The sequence below is a fragment of the Electrophorus electricus genome, chromosome 11 (genome assembly GCF_013358815.1).
Source record: "Electrophorus electricus isolate fEleEle1 chromosome 11, fEleEle1.pri, whole genome shotgun sequence".
In the NCBI taxonomy this organism is placed as follows: domain Eukaryota; kingdom Metazoa; phylum Chordata; class Actinopteri; order Gymnotiformes; family Gymnotidae; genus Electrophorus; species Electrophorus electricus.
This window is the reverse complement of record NC_049545.1, coordinates 16317368-16323367: the sequence shown is the minus strand read 5'-3', so window position 1 is coordinate 16323367 and position 6000 is coordinate 16317368.

Sequence of the window (6000 nt, the reverse complement as noted above, 5' to 3'; positions counted from 1 at the left end):
AATTACAGGCATAGTATATAAATTTTAAATGATTAATGATTCTTAAAATTAAGGGCAAAACATAGATTGGAGTTGAAACATAACAGGGGACATATAAGTACCATTATTTCTTTCTAACTGAATTACAATAAAAGTAAAGGAACTACTGTGGTAAACTACTTTTGAAAAGTCTAGAATTAGGCAATAAAAATAAGAGTAGAAGTGTAATGGAGAGTGTAATTAATTGGCTTCCAGCCTGATTTGTTTTATTTTCTGACTTGACTACAAAAACATACTACTTAAAAATTATTAGGTTGAATCCAAAGCTATGCATCTATGACATTGGGAAACACTTAAAATATGCCATTCTCTATGCAAAAATTACCTCAGTGCTGTGGCCTCTGTTTTCCTTGATAGAAGCAAATATAGAGAGACCAGTGACTGGAAGAAATATGCTGGACTGTTGAAATGGACTGTTCAAAGATTGGCATATCATGCAAAACAGGTCTTGAAGAGATAAGTAAGTGTATGGCCCTGAGGTATCAGCAGCTAGATTTAGCTTCGCTCAGCCATTATATTGATTTCAGTATAACACGACTCAAGTGTGAGTGACAAGAAGCTAACAGTTAAGATGAAGTGGGTACAATCATTGCAGGTCCATAATGCATATCAAGACTTTATCTCTCTCTGTCTGCCTCTCAGACAACAGTAAGAGCATTCAGTGCTAGGTTTCTTCATGATAAAGATTATTATTACATAGCTGCCAATTGTCTGTCTGTGTAATTGACAGGCACTGAGGGGTTTCCTCAAATCCAAAGGACTATAATAACCACCTTCACCTGCCTGAACTGAAGAACATAAGAAGTGTCTATTTTTTTTAGTGGTATCAGACAAAACAACATGATGCATGCTACAGTTGATTTCTTCAATTTCAAAAGAGAACAATCTGTAATGCCCTTTATTCAATCTGTAAACCAGCCACCATTTTTCATTCAGGTATCCTTTATCTCTACCCTTCATCTAACTACTACCATTCCTTCTTGTTATAATCAGACACACTACAGCATTATTGAGCCAGTGACTAACCCCACCAAATCAAGTGATTTAACAATTATGTTTCAGAATGTCCCTTAACTGGATAATATTTCACTTTCCTCACAGCCTTGTCTGATTTCCCCTGCTCCAGCTTTAGAACTGAGGTGATAAGGACTGTTCACAGCATGTCAATTTGTGCTGTGTGTTGCTATCTCTGCCTGTCACAATCAGTTACTCTCCTTTTCAAATCTTTTGCTTCCACAGTTCAAATTTTGCCAGGTCCTTCAAATACACAACATTTGTTCACTGCCTGCGAAACAACTGGAAACCTTGTCACTGGAAAAGAGTATGACACCTGGCCTCCTGTGTGAGTGCTGTTGGATTGGAAAATGTTTACCCTCATATGAGGTGAAGAATATATCTCAGATGACTGGATAGGTTCATTTGGGGAAAAGAAAGTGTAAAAGGTAGAGAGAGTGGAAGAAAACAGACAGGCTGAATCATTAATGCATTAATTGCAGCATAGCAATATGCATGTTTATATGAAAGAAACCTTGAGAGATATTCCTCTGACAGTGGAGTATGACACCAAAGAGTATGGAGTATGACAGCAAACACAATCAATTCTTGATTATTGTAGTCTATTGACCATCTCAACTGATCACTGTTATTAACACAGTGCATGTGGAACAACACCTAAAGGGGAGTAATCATCTTTATTCGCACAGTGTTGATGGCAAAAGAAGATAATTATTTAATGTGTTGGCATAGATAGGCTTTGAGCCACATCTCTAAAGTATTGTTTCCTGTTAGACAAGAAGTTGTGCATCCAATAGCAAATTTACCGAGGTACAGAGGTATGAATAACCACTCTCCTTTTATGATTTAAGTAAATTATAATGATATACTGTATACTTCTTTGCTTAAACTGGATGTATTTGTCAATAAAATGTTAAAGAACTTGTGAAATGCTTATAATTGTACTTCACTATACCATATAAACATCTGAAAACATCTTAAAAAAACTGAGGCAGTAAACTATAAAAACAAATTTGTGTCAGTCTCAAAACTTTTGGTCACGACTGTACATAGGTCTATTAATCTTTGCTGGTGTAACGTTGCTGGCCCGAGTGCCGCAGCGCAGGGCAGGACGCACAGACTTCCTCGACAGTGCAAGATGTTTATTTACATTAAACGTATACGACAAAGGTGGCACTCAAACATCCATAATGAATATGACTATGCAATTAACATAAGACGAAGAACACAAACACGTGACTACACAAACCAACCTTACGGCTACAGAGATACACATTAGTACACACATAGCGACAATGACCAACGAGGATGCACACACTCTCTCTATCTAAACCCCTGTCAGACATTCAACAGGTGTGTGCAATCCCGGCGGGGGGGGGGCGTGGTTACAAACAGTACAAATGTGAATCCCCGGCCGTACGACGTAATACAAACAACTTTGTTTAATTGATGTGAATAGCCTGTTTCAGATGCACTAGGTAGGTCCTGCTAACAGTGTTACTAAATTATAATCCGCTTATTTTATGACCAAGCAGTTACAAAGGTAATATTTACTAACAGTTGTTATCACCAGTAACCTAGCTATTTATTTTTTCCACACTTATATCTTGTATGTCATTATCGGCTGTGTGCTGGGAAACATGTTTATAGCTGGGGCTAGCTCATCTGTAGAATAAGATGGGCTTGGGTTTACACTTGTATTATTATGGGCATGTTGGCACTGAATTAATTAATACGTTGACCAATGTTATTTAAGATTTTTGCCACCAAACTTCTTGCCAAATCTGCACTCATCATGGCACTGACTGCACTGGCGGTTTACTTATATGGGCATGGCGGGAACGCCAGAGACTGCTTCTGTTTTATATACTTCATCCTCTGGCTGAAAATCTTTTGATCTAAGCAGACGTAGGAGGTCATAATGCCCTAAGTGTTTGCTAAGGTACTGTGGGGCAAGAGCATTCAGAGCTTTGTAGGTCATTACAAGCATTTTATAATTAATAAGTAATTTTACTAATCTTTAACTGTTGAAGAAAATGTGACAGGGAGAACATTTGAAGATAATTAAGTAATTAAGAGAGCGATGTCCTAGTTGTCTGTAGGCCCAATAGAAGTACTTCACTTTTGTTGGATTAAGTTAGAGAAAGTCTCTCAACATCCAGCGCCTGATGTCCTTTATGCATTCCTCAATAATACTAAGATGATATGTCCTCTGGTTTGAAATAAAAAGCAATCCAGAACAATATCTCTCTCTCTCTCTCTCTCTCTCTCTCTCTCTCTCTCTCTCTCTCTCTCTCTCTCTCTCTCTCTCTCTCTCTCTCTCTCTCTCTCTCTCTCTCTCTCTCTCTCTCTCTCTCTCTCTCTCTCTCTCTCTCTCTCTCTCTCTCTCTCTCTCTCTCTCTCATGCAAACCACTGTCTATTTGACTGAAAATTTGTCTACTAGAACTTCCTTAATGGTATGTATGCTTCATGAACACTCTACTATAGTTTACCCATATAAAGAACATGATGGTCTAATAAACAATATCAGTGTATGTGTGTATACTCTTAATCAGAGTCACAATGGTGACAAATGAATTTTGGTAATCATGGAGTGCAGGCTTTGTGGGCCCAGAGACTGTATAGGGCACATTTTACCTATCCAGAATTAACCAGGTGTCATGCAACCACCCTCAGTCTGTGACTGCAACTCCCATCTTCTCCGGCACAATCTCACCAGATCCTCATCACCAGTTTACTACTATCACCTGTCTCTCATCTTTGCTACGCTATATATTCTGTCCAGTTCTGTTCATTCCCTGCGAAGTATTATTGCTGTTCTCTAGCATGTACTGAGCACGTATATCTGGCTATTACTCTCGCCTGTTTCGCTTTTGCAATTGTTGATCATTCCGCTATAAATAAAACTCACCTATCCGCAAGCATCTGGCCTGTGTTAAGATATCACACCAGGTAAGTTGGAGTGGAGACAGTCACCAGGAGGGTAGAGGTTTTTTAGAAGAGCATTTAACCAGATGCTTTTTTAAACATACTGGCAGGCACACCTTTTTCAGTGTTTTTTTCATTGCCTAGGCATTCTGTAAAATAATTAAAATCAAGAAATTGTTCATAGTTGTATACAAGGGGATAATTGTATCACTTTTTAAACATGTCACAACCCACCCCACCACTGTCAGCTATTGTTTATCCAGCTATAATAGCATAGTGGTTTGAAATAATCAGGGGAAAAATGCATCACATTTTGCCTAAGAAGAAACAAAATATAGTTTTGGTCAAAAAATTTATTTCTAAACTAAGAATCAGTTTTTTACTCTGAACAATATGCATGCACCTGTTTCCAGCCTTGATCGTCAACATGTGTGATTAGGGACCATACCCAGCCTCCCTTACACCAGGATGATGGCCCCAAGTGATGAAGTGTTTAGTGAGTATTTTAGACAGAAGAAACCTGAGGGGAATGTAAATGAGGAGCAGGGACCATCATGAAGGATAAACCCCTGTACAGTATGTACCACCAGCAAATAGTGGAAGTGGCTGATATGGAGAAATTCTAGCAAAGGCTAGAACAGACTCGGTTGAAAAACAGTACAGAGGCACAAATCATGCCAGCACAGGAATAAGCTCTGAATACAAGATCAATAGAGGCTGGGATCTACTGGACCAAGCAGGATCTCAGATGCAGGCTGGGCAAAGATGCACCTAAGACAATCCAGGTCATAACAGTGGGATGCAAGATGCTAACAGGGTGGGCGTACATGGAAAATGACCATGCCAAGATCCTGTGGGACTTCCAGATACAGTCAGACAAGATGGCAATGGCTAACCAACCAGTCATAGTAGTGGTAGATAATTAGCAGAAGAGGGTCGTAGTGATAGATGTGGCAATCACAAGTGCAACATCAGGAACAAGGAACATGAAAAGCTTGAGAAATACTAAGCGCTGAAATAAGAGCAATAATTATTTATTGGGCTACAAAATAAATTTTACCAATATTGGTATAGGCTAGAGGTTGACCAATTGAAATGAATGTGGCATACATGTCATTTACAATGAACAATGATATTGCTAAAATTCTGAAATGATGTAAAAATTATAAATGTATAATTAAATCTTTCTTTTGTCTTTGTCTTTCTGGAACAATAAGAACAAAAAGCTACTAAAGTCTAAAAGTGCTTAACAACAACAGCAGGAGCAGCAGCAAACAGTTGGGATAATCTACTTCCATTAATTTGATCCTAGTCCTAACCACACAGAATTAATTGGACAGATGGGGAGCCTGAGATGCAGGTGAGGCAATGGGGTCCTGGGCAGAGAGAAGCAGCCAGCTTTCTGCCATCTGGACCAGCCATCGAAGGACCACTGAGACCACTCTTCTTCACACTCCTATGTTTCCCATCTACCAACCCACTGCACCTGCAGTGAAACTCTATGCTATGCCTACACATCCTCAAGCCTTTCTCCTAAAACAAGGGAAGATGACGCTAACAGTTTTTATAAAACAAAACCGAATGGGAAGCATGAAAAAAGCCGGCAGGCTTTGGCTTTGTGGGAATGGTAGAGGCCTTTAAACTTGGGATGGCCATGATAAGTCTAGCACTATATGGGGTGTTTCCCATGGCTTTCTAGAGAGCTTATGCAGAATCCCTCCCTTAGAACAGATGCCAAACCTTTAGCCCAGCCACTTTGGACATTGCTTATACTCCTGCTGCTCTCTTCTCCAGAACGCCAGACCACACCCAGGAAAATTATCCCTCCTCCCAAAGCTGCCAACAGTGGTGGCCCTCATAGCACAAGAACCCATCTGCTCCACTTGCATGAACAAGCACATGCACAAAGCTGAAGCTTTATGTTCAAATGATTGATACAAAAGTACTTGACTACTAACCCAGTGAAACCCAAGCCTCATCAACATGTACAGCCAGTCCAGCAGCCTGGTTGTGAATGA